We start from the raw sequence: 20711 nt of genomic DNA on the forward strand, positions 1-20711 counted from the left end.
CTGACTCATTAGGAGGCTCCTAGGCAGAAAATAGGAAAGGACTGCACCAAATTGCAACCTGAGTTGGGTAATGAATGAACACGGCTGGCAGCTGGATGCACAACTGGGGGATCGGATGGCTCGTGAGGATGCAAAATGTTACGCCACCGCTAGCTGCACTGAAGCCCAGGGGGCGGGGTGTGTGCGGCAGAGTCGGGTTTTTTACTGCCTCCCCCCCCTCCGCAAATTGGAGCTACAACCTTCAGTGGGGTCTGTGCTTTTGAAGGCGGAGGCAAAGACCCGAGAGGTTGTGCAGGGGGAGGGGAAGGACCTTGCAGAGGAGGGAGGGGGAGGTCCTGCCATTCAGTCCTCCAACGGGTCAAAGGACAGAGGTCTGGCTCCTAGAGAGGCAGGACGGTTTAGAGGAAAAGGGGGAGAGCATACTGAAACGGAGATGGGGAACTCTTCACTCGTAAGCAAGGAAGAGAAGGGGGCGACAGGCTCGCCTGTGGGATTGGCCCTTCCAGATAAGCCTCTTTGGGGCTGCGGAGCGGAGATTTCTCTGCCGCTTTGTTAAGGCTGCTACGCTCTAGGCAAGGCTGGGAGGGCGTGCTGCGAGCTTTCTGCCGGCAGGTGGCGATAGTGCTGCCTTTCCCTGGCCTCCATTCGTTATTAAGAGCAAAGAGGGGGCGGAGCCTGGAGCGCGCCGAGGACAGAGAGGTGCAGGGGGGGGAGGATTTGCTTTTTTTCTCCTGAATCCGCAGACAATGGAAGGGGGAAGGGAGAAACGGAGGGGGGGGCGTCTTTTGAAGGGACCCCGGGTGGAGAGGCGGCAGTTTTATTGGGGGGGCACTTCCTGGGGGGCATGATGTGGAGCTGCTCGCGTGGGGCTGGGAAGGAAACAGCCTTCCTGGGAGGGGCACTTTGGGGCAGAAAAGAGGGTTTATTGTGATGCCTTTGGGCCCCAGATCTGGAGGAAATAAATGGGGTTAAGGGCCTTCTCCAGACCTCCCCTTGGGAGTGTGTTGAAGGGGGATGTCAAAGCCCCCCCCCCGGTGGATCACAGCTTCTCTGGCAGTCTTGGCCCAGCGGAGGGGGCTGAGGGTCTTCCTCTGCTGACACTGCCCGCCTCCCTCCTGCCCACCTTCACCCCTTACCTTGGGAATACCCATGTTGGCGGGAGGGCCTCAAGGTGCTACAGAGGGTCCACCGTACAATGCCTGGTCCACAATGCTTGCAACAACCCTGTGAGGTGGGCCTAGATGAATGGCTGGGTGTAATGCAGTGGTTAGCGCAGGTGGGGGAAACTTGAGGGCCGCATTCCAGCCTGAGGGCCACGTTCTTTCAGGACCGGCTTTCCAGGGGCCACTTTCCAGTGGTGGGCAGGGACAGGGTCAAAATGGGGTGGAACAAAGGATGTGACGCTTACAGTCAGCCACATTTTAGCCATTGAGAAGTCAGAAGTTTTATCTGTACACAAAGGCACTGGAGTCTTGGAGGAGACTGCAGAGTACTGCACTTGCACTAGTAGGGATGCGAAGGCTCAAGAGGGAAAATCAGAAAAAAGGTTTTTTTTTCCCTGATATTTTTTCCGAGCATTCACATCTCTACCAGGGAGACCCAGAATTAAGCCCCCTACTGAATCCCTGTCCCGGCGACACAGTTCCCTGGCTCACCTTGGGCCAGTGATTATTTTGGCCTACCTCCGCTCTAAATTTTGGACATCCACTATGCGTGATCTTTCACATCTGTGCAAGTGTTTGTGTGTGACTTATTATTAGAATTACTTACAATTTAATACTGAACTATGTCCCAAGAGGCTGCTCTAAATTCTGGACATCCACTATGCGTGATCTTTCACATCTGTGCAAGTGTTTGTGTGTGACTTATTATTAGAATTACTTACAATTTAATACTGAACTATGTCCCAAGAGGCCCAGATGTAAATCCCCGCTCAGAAGTGAAATCCATTTGTTGACCTCAGCCCAGTGACAAGTGTTGTTGTGAAGACAAAGAAACAAGGCATCAAACTATGTTTCCCATTGTTAGCTCTTTACAGGATGATGATGATGACACTTACTCTATAATAAGTTCACAGCACCACCTGTCTGTGGCCAGGTGAACTGCAGTGTAGCGTGAAACTGAAAAAATAAGAGAAAAATCAATATTTAAAAACACCTTTAGAAAAGCAAAAGTGGCTGTTACATACAAGGATTAGCATTATTTATTTTTATTTCCATTTATTAATCACTTCCCATAAAGACTGTTGAAACACCACCAATGGAAACAAAAATCATTTCATATATCAAAACGATTACAAATATTTTCAACGCCAATACAGATACAGACTGGGATAAAAGTCTCCACTTAAAAAGTTTGTTAAAAAAGAAAGGTCTTAAACAGACCCGCAAAAGAAAAAGAGACACTGACTGTATAAGGCTTTAATCTTTGTAGCCTGCACAATTACAGTTACCTACAGGCCTATGGACTGCCTTCAAGTCAATTCAACTTATGGCGACCCTATGAATAGGGTTTTCATGATAAGCGATATTCAGAGGGGGTGAACTACAACTCCCATTGCCCATGTTTGCTGGGGCTGATGGGAGCTTTAATTCTGTAAAAGGTTGTCCACACTGGATCTAAAAGCTAACTCAGATTATCAAAATAAATAATACCAGCCATTTGTCCAGCTCTTTCTAAAGTAGATGTGTTGCAAGTAGTTCAAATGCTTTTCATTGCCCAGTGGGCTGGACCGGGTTGAATGCAGCTCAGTATTCCTCTTCCGCTATTTCCGATGGGAAAGTTAGAGGCTTTCCACATCCCCAGGGAGCTGCAAGATAGAGCCACTGACCTCATCCACTCCTGCCTTGCAGTATATGTACAAAGTGTACTGACTGCCAACTGTCAGGGACCTGATATTTGATTGATATGCAAACATGTTTTTAATGACAGGCTTATAGGATTGTGGAGTTGGGATGGATGGTGTCTTTGAGTCCCCTTTCCAGCCTCTGATTTGGAATCTTTCTAGGGTAAGTTGTAGGCAAAAAAACCTGCTTCACTAGTCAGACTAGTTCCTTTCATAAGCTAATGGGTCCAGCCAGATTTGTCAAGTGGTACCCATTAGCATGTGTAAAGATTTGGCAGTGGAGCAATGTGTTGTCATAGGAACTCTTGCAGGATAGAGGCGCTCCTCCCCTGGCTGGAGGCTCCCTCATCCTAGAGCTGAGAAGTGGTCTGTGGTAGAGTTAGTCTGAAGCAACATTGAAAGACACAGACACCTGCTGTCTGTGCTCAATCCCAAAACTATGGCTTTGGGGGACTCCTCTAGAAACCTGATGGGGAACCAAGATCTGTTGGCCTGTTAATGCCGAGAAGCCCTCCATCTTACGCTCAGGTTGTATAAATGTGTAAATGAAACTATATATCCTAAAGACACCAGAGTCTCTGCTGACCTGCATTCCGGGGAACCAAACCCTGGGTAAGCGATGGAGCCTCTGGAGATGTCTCATCTCACCTCAGAGATAGAGATGCATACAAAAATATGCACGAGACATGATGAAGGGGGCCCAATAACAGCCTGAAATGGGGGACAATTTGGAGGAGAGACTGGCGGGCAGGAAGGAGAGGCTTTGCAGAAACTGGAGATGAGATGGGAGGGGGCCCAAGGTGGCTGGGTTGACTGGTGGTGACAAAGGAGGTGAGATCCCCACCCCCTGGCATAAAGGACAGTCTGGAAGAAAGTGTGAAGGGGTCTGCAAGACACTTACAGACCAAAGGTTAAGGCCCTGTTTAGGTCGGGCATCCAGAAGCAAATTGAGCATGAAGGGAAACATCCAAGGAAACCATCCAAGGAAACCCATGTGCTTATATTTGATTATGGCCTTTATCTCTCCACATGACCTTTGGGCCGCTTATAATATTTACACCCCTCACCTCCACATTTGTATGAAGGAGAACATTCCTCCCATCCTCTGTCCCTCCCCTACAGGCTCTTGAGAGCTGTTTCCCATTGTGGCAAAATCTGTGAGAGTCCAAGAGGTGGCCTAGTTGACAGAGAGGACAGGTGCCTCTTTCTGGGTTGGGTGGCAGGGAGAGAATCTGCCTTTTTTCCCTCTACTTTTAATGCTGCCTAAGAAGAGCCCCGAAGCTGGACCAGCCAAAGGCCAATGTAGTCCAGCATCCTGTTCTCACAGTGGCTGACCAGATGCCTACAGGAAGCCCTTGAGCATGCAGGACCCGAGAGCTACAGCAATCTCCCCTCTTGTGATTCCCATCAACTGGTATTCAGAGGTAGAACATAGCCGTCATGGCTAGTAGCTCTTCACAGCCTCCTCCTCCATGAATTTGGGTAATCTTTTAAAGCTGTCCAAGTTGGAGGCCATCACTGCAAGATCACAAAGTGACCTAGTTATAGGGGCTGATACATTAACAAAAGCCCTCCTGCAACTGCCCTGTGGCCCCGTCCCCTTTCAGACTGGGAGAATGGAGCATGTTGGAGATACTGCATTTTCCTCTTCTTCTTCCAGGTTCTCTTGACCTTTGAGGAGGTGGCTGTGTATTTCACCACAGAGGAGTGGGCTCTGCTGGATCCTGAGCAGAGAGCTCTGCATAGGGAAGTCATGGAGGAGAATTACAAGACGGTGGCCTCTCTAGGTAAGGGCACTCTTTGGTTTCTTGCCTGATAAATGCAGGAAGTGTGAATTTAGTATTCATACTATTGAATCCTGCACTTCAGGGATGCTGTTTTGGAAATGTGTGTCTAGAAGTGAGTGAGAGAGCACCAGCTTTGCATGCAGAAGATTCTTGGTTCAATAGCTGGCATCTCCAGCGGGGAGTGGAGGAATGATGAGGTAAAAGGTGGTGAGAAGGTTCTGTGTCAGCCTGAGATCCTGGAGATCCCGTATTACTTGCAGTAGACAAGGCTAGACTAGATGGAGAAAGACTCTGACCTGCTATAACGCAGTTTCCTACCTTCCTGGGACTTTTGGACCATTCCATGCAATCCAATCTGTGCTTCCTACTATTGGAAATTGTCATTTAGTGAGAACTCGGTAATTGCAAAAGAGACAGTGAATCCTGATGAGAGCATCCCATCTGCATCATCAAGCAGTTTGGAAGCAGCAGCAGATAAACGCGTAGACACTGAATTCATAATTGAAACAGAATCTCTGACAGTGAGACAGCACTTTTAAACGGTGATGGAAAAGCAGAGGGCAGAATTCAAACCTGGCCAGATTATTCTATAGTCTTAGAAGATTGTATCATCTTAGAAGGGGCCGTGGCTGTGAAGGGACCCTATATTTCTGAAGTTGCCCTCAGTCTTCCCTTCTTAAGGGTAAATACGCCAAGGTCTGTCAGCCTCTCCTCTATGACTGTATCTACGATCTTCCCCGCTGCACTCCTCCCGCACGCTGGGTGACTCTCAGTCTCCCACCCCAGTCTCCCACCCTGCAGCACCTTCCTTCCCTGACTCCCACTCAGGGAACCGTCCAGCCATTCTCATGAGGGTGCCGCATCTCTCTCTCTCACTTTCACACAGACACATACACACACACACCATTTGAAGGGCACCCCTGGCATGCTAACTGGGACAGGAGGAGGGACAGCTCCCAGGGTGATTTTGGCTTTCGGTGTGATAACATGACACGGCCCTAAACAAAACAGCTGCCTTTGGGAAGTTCTGCAGTGTCATCCCCAACAGGCTTTTCAAGCTACATTTTATGTCCAGTGAATGTATGTTTGCAAGTCGCAGACTCATCCAGCTGGGTCCACAGGGTCCTGTCCCATTCATGGGGTGCAGGAGTTACACAATCAAAACTAGACCTCTTCTTACCTTTAAATGGCTCTGTTTGGAGTGGCCGAATATTTGGGGGTCAAAAGTAACTAGTCTTGTCCATTTCCTTGAAAGGATCGTACCTCTACTCTTGTTGGGAAGGAGGAGAAGATCCAGTGATCCAGGATCCCAAAGAAGAGGAGACTCCAGCAGGTAGATGCTTAGCTGTGTTGTGGAACCCTTTTGGGTCTGGGAATTGAAGGATTTTTCAGTTACTGTGTGAAAGTAATGATGGTGGATTAACTCATTAGGATGAGAGTTCTCCTGAGGACATCTTAGATGCCTGTAAGCACATAAGAAGAGCCTGGTGGATCAGGTCAGTCGCCTATCAAGTTGAGCTTCCAGTCTTCACAGTGGCCAAGCAGATGCCGATGAGAAATGCGCAAGCAGGACCTGAACGCAAGAGTTCCCTGTGGCGGTCCTTCCCTGGCTCTCCCTGTCAGGTTACTACCTGCTCGTGGCTACTGCCTGTCAATAGGCACCACCAGGGACTCCACCAGTAAACCTTTTTTTATGGTTTCTCTCTCCGCTCTAGCATAGACCTCACCAGATCCCCCTGCTAGGCAGCACCACCAGTCACGTTCTGTAACCAGTATCCCCAGAGACTCTGCCTGAGTCTCTCTCAATCAGGTTACCTCTGTGACTGCGTGCTCAAGCTGTCCCACTCCCTTTGTATCAATGCAGATACATATATTTCTGGTTTGCTCTGAATACTTGTGGTGTTATTCTTCCCTTCCCCACTGCCACCATTTGTCACTCTTCAGCCTTGGTATTTACCTTACCCTCCTTTCTGGTCTGTGAAACCCCAGCCAAGGATCAGGCCTTTGGTAAACCAAAAGTATTTATTAACTAACAAAGATAACAAGATTACTTTAAAAGGCACTTAAGCATATGGTTACATCTATTCCTGAGGTACTGGTCTTAGTATTAATCCGAACTCCACACTCTCCTCTCATAAACCCACCAAAACAACCCACTAACATCCACCTTCCACCTCACATCCACCCAGATTTACTTGTCCTCCTTCCATTTATACTGTCAGCCATTTTAAACATTCAGCCAATCATCTAGCATTCTACTGCCCATTCACTCCCCCCTCCTCTTTCATTCCACTTACCATGTATCTCCTATACGAACAGCACTTACCATATATACACTAATAGAGGAACATCACATTTCCCCCCCCTTAAAACAACGGCAGAGTATTATTCCTGTTCCAGGATTTATATGTCGCGTTAACAATATAACAAGTCTCTATGGGGAAAATGTCTTTCTTTGTTCCTCCGTCTGGTCACGTCACTGCAGTTCCAGCCACTTGCCTGGAAAGTCCATCGGCCAGTACATTGTCCTTGCCTTTTATGAACTGGAAGTCCACTTGATAGTCTTGTAGGGCCCAGGACCACCTCTGCAGCATAGTGTTATGGTTTTTCATAGTCTGCAACCATAACAAGGCCCGATGATCCGTTGTTACTGTGAATCTTCGTCCCCACACGTATGGGCGCAACTTGTTCAGTCCCCACACGACCACTAGGCACTCCTTTTGGACCGACGAATAGTTTTTCTCCCTCGGCATCAGCTTGCGACTCAGATACGCCACTGGATGTCTGGTGCCTTCTCTCTCCTGCAGCAAGACGACTCTCAGCGCGAGGTCTGACGCATCTGTAGCCACGATGAATGGTTGCTCATAGTCTGGTGCTATTAATATGGGTCCTTGGCACAAGGCTTGCTTCAGCAGATCAAAAGCCTTCTGACATTCATCCGTCCATACCACACGCTCAGAACACTTCTTCTTTGTCAATTCATGCAAGGGGGTTGCTATTTCCCCAAACTTTTTCACAAACTTCCTATAAAAACCAGCCACACCTAGAAATGCCCTAACTTGTTTTTTGGTTAAGGGGATATGCCACGATTGTATTGCCTCCACCTTGCTCCATAAGGGGGTGATTTTCCCACTCCCCACCTTATGTCCTAAATAGACCGCCTCCTTCAACCCAAACTGGCATTTCTTCGCTTTTATTGTGAGGCCTGCCTTTCTTAATGCCTCTAATACTGTTGTCATTACATACGTCACTGTGTCAAGCTTTTCTCTTATGGTATATGGTCCTTCCCAGTTAGCCTATAATTTGTCATGTTTCCTGGGTATGAATGCCATAACCATATCTCCCACATCATACACACGTTCCCTGGCTGTTCTGTCATACCAGAAACTTTACTTCTGCTGAGCTTGACTGAGATTCTCTTTCACAACTTCCATCATTGATGTTAATTTATTGCGGAATTCCAATACAAAATCTACTACAGATGTTTTGTACTCTCCCAGGGTTCCTTCCCATGAATTTTTTAAGAGTTCCAAAGGTCCCCTCACTTTTCTAGTGAACATCAGTTCAAAGGGTGAGAAGCCTGTTGACTCCTGAGGGACTTCTCTGTATGCAAATAAGAAGCATCCCAACCGTTCATCCCAGTCTTGTGGGTGATCTTGAACATAGCTTCTTATCATGCCCTTCAAAACCCCATTGAATCTCTCAGTTAGCCCATTAGTGGCGGGATGGTAAGTAGTGGTCTTTAGATGTTTTAGACCACAACATTTCCACATACATTGCATCACTTCTCCCATGAATACACTGCCTTGATCTGTCAGTACTTCATGAGGGAAACCCAGCCTCATAAAGATTTTTAATAAAGCCTCTGCCACCACAGGGGCTTCTACAGATCTTAGTGCTTCTGCGTCTGGGTACCTGGTGGCAAAATCCACCACCACCAATAGATATTTCTTGCCATGCCTTGTGGGTTTAGAAAAAGGGCCTACCAAATCTATTCCCACTCTATAAAAGGGTTGTCCAATTATAGGAAGGGGCTTTAAGGATACCTTAGTCTTTACTCCACTTTTTCCCACCTTTTGGCATATACCACAAGATAGACAATGTTGTTTTACATCTTTGGAGATGTTTGGCCAATAATAGTGTGCTGCCAATCTCCTCTTGGTCTTTTTTATTCCCAGATGTCCTGCACATGGGACATCGTGGGCTACCTCTAGCAATCTGGTTCTGTATTTGCTAGGTACTATCAATTGCTTCACTGGTTCACATTCATCCTTTCTCTCAGCAGGCATCCACAGTCTATATAAAATCCCATTCTCACACACAACTTGATTCCTCAGTTTGTCAGTGAAAGGAATCTGTTGGGTCAGGGCTTGTTCCTTTATTTGACTCAAACTGGTATCCTTATTCAGTTCTTCTCTGAAATGCTCTGTCTCTTCCCCAGAGACCAGTTGATACAGTTTGTCTCCTTCAGCAGGCCTGCCAAGGGTTGCTATGGGGACCTGAGGCTCGTAAACAGATTCCACCCTGTTTCCTTCAGCCCCCCTTAACATGGCTTCTGTTTCTCTGCCAAGTTGCTGTCTGGTCACCACATATATTTTCCCTTGTGCCCCCATAACATCTCTTCCCAGTATCACTGGTTCTTGTTGTTGGGCATTAATGCCTACTTTATATCTGCCCTCTCGGCCTCTCCACGCCATTTTCACCAGGGCCACAGGCAAGCTTTCTGGTTGACCCCTCACTCCTTGGATATTCACTGTTTCCTGAGGTAATATTTCTTCAGATTTTATTAAATCTGGCCTCAGTAATGTCTGAGCGGCACCAGTGTCAAGCAATGCCCAATAATTTGCCCCTTGTACACTCACTTCCTCTCTCAGACTTGAATCAAGGTCTGTTACTTCTTTCCAGTTTATCTGGCAGAACTGAACCTTTTTTGTGGTTAAATCTTTTGGTTCTATTTTTACTGCCCTTGCCTGAGCAGGATTACTAATGGGGTTGGCAACCTCACATTGAAAACGTAGGTGACCCGGTCTACCACATTTGTAGCATAATTTCTCCTCACTTTTAGGGTACACAGATCCACTCTGGGGTGTCCTGTGCCCTTCAGATTTTACTGGAGGACTCACTCGCTGTGGTACCACATCCCTTCTGCCAGCATTATATGGTCTGGGTTTAAACTCTCTTGATGTTTTCCCCACCCAGCCAGTTCTATTGGAGGCGAAGTGATCCGCCATCTCTGCGGCCTCCTGCACAGATGTAGGGGAACGGTCTTTGACCAGGAGCCTTATTTCTGGTGGTAACTGATGGAATAATTGATCCAGTATCATGAGGCTTTTCACCTCTTCCACTGACTGAGCTTTGGCACTACTCATCCACTTTCCAAATATATCCATCAACTTAGCTCCCAGTTCAACAAAAGACCTCCCTGCTTGGATCTGACAGTTTCGGAACCACTTTCTAAAATAGTCAGGTCCCAGTCTGAACCTTTTGTATACTGCCTCTTTAAACTCAGCATAGGTGACGGGCTTGTCTGAGGGGAAATATTGGTATACCTCAGCCAATTCCCCTTTAATCAGGTTTGATAAATATTGCATATATTTATCCTCTGGTAGCCCCCACAATTGAGCTGCCTTTTCAAAAGTGCTGAGGTAAATCTGTGGATCTTGTCCAGGCTCAAACACTGCAAAGTCTTTTGGTGTAACTTTTATTTTTGTTTCATTTCTGTCCTTTCTTGTTTCATCAGAATGAAACTTCTCCCTTTCAAACTTTAACTTTTCCACCTGTAATTCAGCATCCAATGCTCGTTGCTTCTCCCTCTCCTCAAACCCCATTCTCATTCTCTCAATTTCCAACTCCCTCTGCTTGTCTTTTTCCTCAGCCTCCATCCTCAACTTCTCTCTCAAATACTCTATACAAGCGGGATTGCTTAAGTATCCTTCTGGGGTCTCTTCCCTGACAGGTTGTTTTTGCTGGGCAGTTGCAAATCCTATAAGTGCTACCCTCAATTCATCTACCCCTTTACCCTCGTGAGGTAAATTGAATGTTATGCACTTCTCCACCAGCTCCTCTCTTTTCATTTTTATATATTCAGCCATGGTCACTCACTCTTTGCCACACACTCTTTGCCAGTCACTCTCACAAGTAATCTTGTTTTGTTATTTCTGTTTGCCACACCACTGTTAGGGATTCTCTAGTATTCGTACCACCGCTACAGCCAACACCTGTGACATAGTCTCCTTTGTTCGTATCCCACCGCTACTGCCACCACCTGTGACGTAGTCTCCTTTGTTCGTATCCCACTGCTGCCACCACCTGTGGCGGTCCTTCCCTGGCTCTCCCTGTCAGGTTACTACCTGCTCGTGGCTACTGCCTGTCACTAGGCACCACCAGGGACTCCACCAGTCCAGACCATCCTTTTTTATGGTTTCTCTCTCCGCTCAAGCATAGACCTCACCAGATCCCCCTGCTAGGCAGCACCACCAGTCACGTTCTATAACCAGTATCCCCAGAGACTCTGCCTGAGTCTCTCTCAATCAGGTTACCTCTGTGACTGCGTGCTTAAGCTGTCCCACTCCCTTTGTATCAATGCAGATACATATATTTCTGGTTTGCTCTGAATACTTGTGGTGTTATTCTTCCCTTCCCCACTGCCACCATTTGTCACTCTTCAGCCTTGGTATTTACCTTACCCTCCCTTCTGGTCTGTGAAACCCCAGCCAAGGATCAGGCCTTTGGTAAACCAAAAGTATTTATTAACTAACAAAGATAACAAGATTACTTTAAAAGGCACTTAAGCATATGGTTACATCTATTCCTGAGGTACTGGTCTTAGTATTAATCCAAACTCCACACTCTCCTCTCATAAACCCACCAAAACAACCCACTAACATCCACCTTCCACCTCACATCCACCCAGATTTACTTGTCCTCCTTCCATTTATACTGTCAGCCATTTTAAACATTCAGCCAATCATCTAGCATTCTACTGCCCATTCACTCCCCCCTCCTCTTTCATTCCACTTACCATGTATCTCCTATACAAACAGCACTTACCATATATACACTAATAGAGGAACATCACATTCCCCACTGAGAGCACGGTGACTGTCTTAAAGGTGCAGAGTCCTCTTTGAACCAGCCTCCTCCGTCCTTTAAAAGAGGTGTGTTTAAAGGAGGGGGGAGGCTGCTTCAAAGGCCACTTTTGCTGATCCTCAAGAGGACCTCTCCCCTTATTCCATGACTTGTAAGATATTCAGGGGTCTTTGGTGAGGTACTTTGTCAAAAGCTTTTTTACAGCCCAAGTAAACCACATCCACTGACTCACCTCTATCTATATGCTTATTTATACTCTCAAGGGACAGGACTTTCCCTTGCAGAAACTACACCAAGCCTTGTTCCTCTCTACTCTTGGTAATTTTATCTTTAACAAATACTTTCCTCCAGTTTTCCCAGGACAGACGTTAAGTTAACCGGCCTGCTATTTCTACGATTCCCTCTGGATCCCTTTTGAATAATTTGTAGTACATCTGTCATTTTCCAGTCCTCAGGCATGCAGTCTGACCTTAAGAAGAAGTTACTTTTTGTTAGCACGTCAGCAATTTCACATACGAGTTCTTTCAGGACTGTTGTGGGGAAACTATCTGGACCTGGCGATTTGTCAATTGTTGTTTGGTCAATAAGCCTTGGAATGTCATCTCTCTTTACCATTATGTGCCTCAGTTCCTCAGACTTGCTTCCTGCAAATGTTGTTCAGGCACAGGGATCTGTCCTCATTGGAAATCTGGCAGAGCAGCTGCCAGCCAGTGTAGACAGTACGGAGCTAGAGGGTCCAATGGTCCGATTAAGCATCAGGCTTCTCACTGTGTTCCTGTATTTCTATCTGACCACCACTTTTGACTGCCATCAAATTCATAGAAAAAAATGAGCAGTGAGCACTGCCAGGATTGCTTCTTCTGCAGCCTTGCTGCCCTTCTCTTCCCGCTCACCCCGTTGCTTTTGGCATATCATTTTAGAAATGTATAATGGAGTTGTGTTGCAGTAAGAAGAAAACCCAGACACATCTGGGCCTAGTGACATCAAGTGGTATGCTGAGCAGAAAGGAATTCATGCTGTTGGATGACACTGTAGGATATTCAGGGAAACTTTGGTTCAGCTGGGCATACAGGGAGAAATGGGGAGAATTGTGGAGATGTAAACATCCGAGAGGCAGCTAATTGGGGTTGATTTGTGATGAGATCCTTTGTTTTTGACTTGAAAATCCAACATATATTTCTTTTCTCCTTCCTCCCCCATAGCAGATAATCGGTGGAAGAATGAGAATTATACGGACCCACAGATGATGTCATTGATAATAGGCAAGTGTGAAGCACAAAAAGAGGTGTTTGGAAATCATGAGGAACCAAGAAAGTTTGAAACAAACCAATCAAAGAATGGAATGAAGAAATCCTCTACTTCTCAACTTTTGCATCGAAGAACTCACATAGGGGAGAAACCATTTGAATGTATGAAGTGTGGAAAGAGCTTTAATGTGAGTAGGCACCTTACTGTACATGAAAGAACCCACACAGGGGTAAATCCATTAAAATGTGGGGAGAGTGGAAAGAGGTTCAGTATGAGCAGCAGCATTACTAAACGTCACGGAAGACACACAGGAGAGAAACTGTTTAAATGCATGGAGTGTGGAAAGAGCTTCAGGTACAGCAGTGCACTTACTGTACATCAACGAAAACACACAGGGGAGAAACCATTTAAATGCATGGAATGTGGAAAGTGCTTCTGTGTGAGAAGTGGCCTTACCATTCATCAACGAACACACACAGGGGAGAAACCGTTTAACTGCATGCAGTGTGGAAAGAGCTTCAGCGAGAGAAAGACACTTAATATACATCAAAGAACCCACACAGGGGAGAAACCATTTCAGTGCATGGAATGTGGAAAGAGCTTCAGGCACAGCAGTGCACTTACTGTACATCAACGGACACACACAGGGGAGAAACCATTTCAGTGCATGGAATGTGGAAAGAGCTTCAGCCAGAGCGGTACACTTACGGAACATCACAGAAGGCACATAGGAGAGAAATCATTTAAATGCATGGAGTGTGGAAAGAGCTTTAGCCAGAGAGGTGAACTTACTCTTCATCAAAGAACCCACACAGGAGAGAAACCATTTAAATGCATGGAGTGTGGAAAGAGCTTCAACCAGAGCAGTGCACTTACTGGACATCAGAGAACTCACACAGGGGAGAAACCATTTCAGTGCATGGAATGTGGAAAAAGCTTCAGCCAGAGCAGTACACTTACTGAACATGAAAGAACCCACACAGGGGAGAAACCATTTAAATGCATGGAGTGTGGAAAGAGCTTCAGTATGAGCAGTAGTCTTACTAACCATCATAGAACGCACACAGGGGAGAAACCATTTCAATGCATGGAGTGTGGAAAGAGCTTCAGTGCGAGAGGTACACTTAATAGCCATCAACGAACCCACACAGGGGAGAAACCATTTCAATGCATGGAGTGTGGAAAGAGCTTTAGTGTGAGAGATACACTTAATAAGCATCAGAGAACCCACACACAGGAGAAACCATTTGAATGCATGGAATGTGGCAAGAGCTTCAGCCAGAGGAGTAATCTTGCTGAACATCACAGAAGGCACACCGGGAACAAACCATTTGAATGCATGGAATGTGGAAAGAGCTTCAGCCACAGCAGTGCACTTAGTTTACATCAACGAACACACACAGGGGAGAAACCGTTTAAGTGCATGGAATGTGGAAAGAGCTTTAGCTGCAGCAGTACACTTACTAAGCATCACAGAAGGCACATAGGGAAGAAACCATTTGAGTGCATGGAGTATGGAAAGAGCTTCAGCCAGAGCACTATACTTACTGAACATGAAAGAACCCACACAGGGGAGAAACCATTTAAATGCATGGAGTGTGGAAAGAGCTTCAGCCACAGCAGTGCACTTACTGTACATCAACGAATACACAAGGGAGAAACCATTTCAGTGCATGGAATGTGGAAAGGACTTTAGCAAGAGCAGTACACTTACGGAACATCACCGAAGGTGTACAGGGGAGAAACCATATGAATGCATGGAGTGTGGAAAGAGATTCAGTTCAAGAACTGAGCTTACTGTACATCAGTGAACCCACAGGAGAAAAACCATTTAAGTGGATGGAATGTGGAAAGAGCTTACCTGTGAGCAGTGGCCTTACCTTACATCAGGGGTGGCTACTCCGTGGCTCTCCAGATGCTGCTGGACTACAGCTCCCATCATCCCTGACCATGAGCTGTGTTGGCTGAGACTAAGGAATTCATTCATTCATTGGCGATCACTCGTGGCTGAGTAAGATTGTCTTCCAGGGTAGGGTCTTTAACGGTGGGTCCGTAAGTGACTGTGGAGGCCAATTCTGGATCCACACAGCCTCCCACAGTGAGGACATCGGTTTCCAGATGGAAGACGGGTGCGATGACGATTTGCTTGATGTGCCTCTCTCTTAGCTCGTTTGTCCCTTTCGCTCTGTACTCGTGCTTCTTCAAAGTCCATAGCACCTTTGATAATGGCCGACCTCCAATTGGGACGCTCATGGGCCAAGGATTCCCAGTTCTTGGTGGTTATGTTACATGTTTTTAGATTAGCTTTGAGAACATCTTTAAACCTCTTTTGCTGTCCACCAATATTCCATTTTCCATCTTTAAGTTGGGAGTAAAGTAGCTGCTTTGGAAGACGGTGATCAGGGATTTGAACAACATGGCCGGTCCAGCGAAGTTGATGCTGGAGGATCATTGTTTCCACACTGGTGGTCTTTGCTTCTTCCAATACGCTAACATTAGTCCGCCTGTCTTCCCACGTAATTTGCAGAATTTTCCAGAGGCAGCGTTGGTGGAATCTTTCAAGAAGTTGGGAGTGGCGTTTATAGATGGTCCATGTTTCTCAGGTGTACAGTAAGGTCGGTAGTACAATGGCTTTGTAAATAAGCATTTTGGTCTCCCTGCGAATATCCCGTTCCTTGAACACTCTACGCTTCATTCTGGAGAATGCGGCACTCGCAGAGCTCAGACGATGCTGAGCTTCAGCATCGATGGCAGCTTTTTCAGAGAGATGGCTGCCAAGATAAGAAAAGTGATCAACATTCTCCAGCATCACACCATTAAGCTGGGTTGATGGTGCTACAGAGGGATTGGTTCGCACTTGCTGATGCAGCACTTTGGTTTTGTTGATGTTAAGCGAGAGGCTAGCTTTTTATATGCTTCTGCAAAGACATATCGGATAGTTTGAAGATCTTCCTCTGAATGTGTGGAGACTACATTATCATCGGCATATTGAAGTTCTATGACAGAGGTTGTAATTACCTTACTTTTTGCTTTCAGCAAACCATTTAAATGCATGGAGTGTGGAAAGAGCTTCAGCCACAGCAGCTCACTTACTAAACATCACAGAAGGCACATAGGGAACAAACCATTTGAATGCATCGAGTATGGAAAGAGCTTCCGCCAGAGAGGTAAACTTACTATACATCAAAGAACCCACACAGGAGAAACAATTTAAAGGCATGAAGTGTGGAAAGAGATTCAGTTCAAGAACTGAGCTTACTGTACATCAACGAACACACACAGGAGAAAAACCATATACATGCATGTTATGTGGAAAGAGCTTCATTGTGAGCAGTAAACATCACAGAAGGCACACGGGAGAAACCATTTGAATGCATGGAATGTAGAGAGAGCTTCAGATATAGGGGAACACTTACTACACACCAACAAGCACACACCAGGGAAAAACCATTTAAATGCATAGTGTGTGGAAAGAGCTTCAGGGAGAGTGGTTCACTTACTTCACATCAAAGAACGTACATGGGAGAAACCATTTAATTGCATGGAATGTGGAAAGAGCTTCAGCCAGACAGATAAACTTACTTTACATCAAAGAACCCACACAGGGGAGTGTCGATTGCCCCCCTGGGGTCCCTTGACCTCAGCATCCCAAGGGGGTTCTTTGCTTCTGAGAACAGTCCCAATTCCCTTGGGCCACTGCTTTCCAGGCAAACTCTCCCTCTTCCAGGATTAGTTTTACAGTAGAATTGCCACCCCTCCTTTTTTTCGCTGCCTACTCTGAAGGGGACCTCAGAGCGCTAACTGAGATCCTAGAGCAGAGCTATTGTTACTCCTTCTGCTGTAGAGCATTAACCCACATTAACCAATGGTAGTCAGTAGTGTCCAGTGATCAAGGTTTGAATTTAGAGTCATGAGCCCCAAGCAATACACACCATTAATTAAAGGGTAGTTTATTTAAAAGAAGAGAAAGCTACATGCAAAAAGAGAGCAGTGTCTGTTTCCTTAATAGCTAATTGCCCTCAACCGGGTTAACAGGAGATGCATTGGCATAACAATAGTGACAGATTCAAACAGACAATAGAAAATAACAGACCTAAACCTATCTATACTCACTTCAGTAAATGCTTGGTTCCCAACAGCATAACTGCAAGTCAGGCAGGTCAAGGAATAGGGAACGGGAACAAGAACCCTTCATTTTTATGGGGTTTAGCAGGCAACGGAGGAATCCAATTAGCAATCCTAGGTGCCCCTTTTGTGATCACCTCCTTTGAAGATAAGGGGGGCTAGACAGTCCCACCCAGGGGTCCTGATCTGCAATACCCACTCTCCCTTATCAGCCGAGAGAGAGAGCGCTGGCAAGCAGCCACCATCGGAGCCGCGGGCCCCTTGGCCAAGCTCAAGCAGCCGCTCCGTGGGGGAACCCGCAGCGGCACCTCCGCTACAGCCAGGAGTCTCGAGGGAGAGTGGGCAGGAGGGGGCCGTCCCGCTCAGTAGGGGAGGCCAAGCCGAAGCTGCGTGGCTGGCAACCACTCAGGTCAACCCCCTGCCAGGGGGCCAGCCAGAGCCAGCACTCCCAGTGCAAGAGCCGGTGGAAGGCACTGGCGAAGCGCCAGGGCCCAGTCACGCAAGGGGCAGCAGCGAAGGTGCGCAGAAGAAGAGGAAGCGCAGGAAGGAGAGCCCATCAGTTAGTGACGACGACAAGCACAGTTCACCCGAGAGTGACGGAGCTGCGGTCAGCTCCACTTTGGACACGGAGAGCAAAGAGCAGCTGGAACAGTTCTTGACCAGCATCTTCCATCGCAGTACGCTCCGACGGATGGGAGGCAGCAGCCAGGAGCAGGCGGGGAGGGAAGAGACGTGCTCGGAGGGGTGACTCCTCCCTCTCCCTCTCCCCCCCATCTCCCCTTCCCTCTCCCCCTGTTGACAGAAATAGCTTTAGTTTTTTATTTATTTATTTATTTGTTTATTTTTAAAACTTATATACCGCCTGACTAGCAATAGCTCTCTGGGCGGTGAACATAGATACAATAAAATACAATATAATACAAAACATCAGTCTAAAATCAAATTTCACAGTCTAAAAACAGCAAAGGCTAAAATCAAATTACAAACATTACAATCATTAACAAAAAATTAAAATGCCTCGGAGTAGAGAAAGGTTTTAACCTGGCGCCGAAAGGATGATAGTGTCGGCGCCAGGCGAACCTCCTCGGGGAGACTATTCCATAGTTCGGGGGCCACCACTGAGAAGGCCCTTGATCTTGCCACTGCCCTCCGGGCCTCCCTATGAGTCGGGACCCGGAGGAGGGCCTTCGTAGCAGACCGTAGTGTACGAGCCGGTTCATAGTGGGAGAGGCGTTCCGACAGATATTGCGGTCCCGCGCCGTATAAGGCTTTATAGGTTAATACCAACACTTTGAATTTGGCCCGGAAGCGTATTGGAAGCCAGTGCAAGCGGGCCAAAACAGGTGTTATATGGTCAGACCGCTTCGTTCTTGTTAGCAGTCTGGCCGCTGCATTTTGCACCAGCTGTAGCTTCCGAACCGTCTTCAGAGGTAGCCCTACGTAGAGCGCATTACAGTAATCCAAACGTGAGGTTACCAGAGCGTGTACTACTGATGTAAGATCCTCCTTACTCAGTTAGAGCAGTAATCTTATTAAATAGCAAACAACTCACACGGGAGAAACCATTTAAGTGTGGAAAGAGCTTAAGTGTGAAATGCATGGAGTGTGGAAAGAGCTTGAGCCATAGAGGTAATCTTACTGTACACCAAAGAACCACGGGAGAAACCATTTAAATGTATGGAGTGCTGACAGAGCTTCAGAGTAAGTTGTGAACTTACTGCACATCAGTGAACATCAACGGGAGAAACCCATTTAAGTGCATTTAACATAGAGAGGGTTTCAGCTGCAGCAGCATATTTACTAAGAGTAACACATGGGAGAAACCTTTCAGATGTATGGAGTATGGAAAGAGCTTCAGCGTATTAGTGAGCTTACCATCCATTAACGAACACACATGGGAGAAACCATTGAAATGCATTGCTTATGGAAAGAGCTTCCATCAGAATGGTCACCTTTACTGTACATCACAGAACGTGCGCAGGTGAGAGACCATTTAAAAGTGTGTAATGTGGAAAGAGCTTCAGCCAAGCAGTGTAAGTCCCCCTCCCCTCATTCCAGACTCCATCACCAAAATGCCCCCTTTTGGGGGGATACATACTGGCCTAATGAGCCAGCTGGACCCTGGCTGAGCTGGGTTGGGCCGGCTGAGTTGTGGCTGAGCTAGGATGATGGCCTTATGGCAGCATAGTCTGGCTGAGTTGGGACCCATCTAGCTCAGCTGGATATGTGCTGTATCCTAACTCTCCTTGGAAATGGAAATGGACTGCCTCCAAGTCAATTCCGGCTTATGGCAACCTTTGAATAGGGTTTTCATGGTAAGCGGTATTCAGAGGTGGTTTGCCCTTGCCTTCCTCTGAAGCTGAGAGGCAGTGACTGGCCCAAGGTCACCCAGTGGTAAGCCAGTGCAGAATTTAGCAATGTTAGGTTTGCATCTAATTTTAATCTTGTGGACTATAAACATTAAAACCCTATACACCTTGGGCCAAGATACCTAAAAGATCATCTCATCTCTTATATATCCAACCAATCCCTGGACTCTACAGGGCAGGGCTTATTCAGTGTACTTTGTCATCAGGAGGTCCATTCTGTATAGTATAGGAATGTGGTCTACCCTTTGGAATTCCCTCTCAATACATTTCAGACAGGCAGTGTCCCTATTTTCGCAGGGAGGCTGTTGGTGTTTTCAGGAATTGTATGGGAAGTGATTAATAAACAGAAATAAAAAAAATATTGCTAATCCTTGTATGTAATTACCACTTTCGTAGGTGCTTCCATATACAGTAGTTTCCTTTGTATACATCAGATTTATTCATTTTCCTTTTTAAATGGTTTTGTAAAGGTAGATTTTTATTGATCATTTTACTGCATATGACACATTCTTTGTAAACCACTTGACAAGGAACTTTTATTTATAATTCATCAGTATACACATTTTGCTAAATAGCTAAGTAAAATAAATAATTTTCCCACGTTTTGTTTGTATGTAGTCATGGTACCCTAATGGTTTTTATGTATAACGTTATTTTGATTTTCCTTTTGTGTGTGGGTGGATTATGTGTTACACAATATGACTGGGTCTAAATATGTGTCCACCCCAGAATTGCTACCCCAATTTACTTATGTGAGAGGAATTAGATCTTGTGCTGGAGATAAATGCATCCCAACCCTAATGAGTGTCCTCTTCCGTCCTCATGGAAATGGACTGCCTTTAAGTCAGTCCTGACTTATGGCTACCCTATGAATAGGGTTTTCATGGTAAGCGGTATTCAGAGGGGGGTTACCATTGCCTCCCTCTGAGGCTAGTCTTCCCCAGCTGGCTACGGCCTGCTCAGCTTGCCACAGCTGCACAAGCCAGCCCCTTCCTTGTCTACAACTGCCAGCTGGGGGGCAACTGGGCTCCTTGGGACTCTGCAGCTTGCCCATGGCTGCACAGGTGGCAGGGCACGTAACCCCTGAGCCACTCACTGTGGGGTGATCTTTAGCTGGCCCTTGACACCCAGGAGACACCAGCGGGGATTTGAACACCTCAGTAAAAGAATTCACACCAGAAAATTAAACTCAAAGGATCCTTCTATTACACCGAAAATGAAACACAGAGCATAGAGCTACATCCCATA

The 20711-nt window shown here is 46.5% G+C and overlaps 1 pseudogene; it reads left to right on the forward strand.

The window, feature by feature from the left end:
- Positions 1 to 378: 378 nt before the first annotated feature.
- LOC133381421 (oocyte zinc finger protein XlCOF6-like) lies at positions 379 to 19954 on the forward strand (annotated as a pseudogene).
- The last annotated feature ends 757 nt before the right edge of the window (positions 19955 to 20711 follow it).

The sequence above is a fragment of the Rhineura floridana genome, chromosome 3, assembly GCF_030035675.1.
Source record: "Rhineura floridana isolate rRhiFlo1 chromosome 3, rRhiFlo1.hap2, whole genome shotgun sequence".
Lineage (NCBI taxonomy): Eukaryota > Metazoa > Chordata > Lepidosauria > Squamata > Rhineuridae > Rhineura > Rhineura floridana.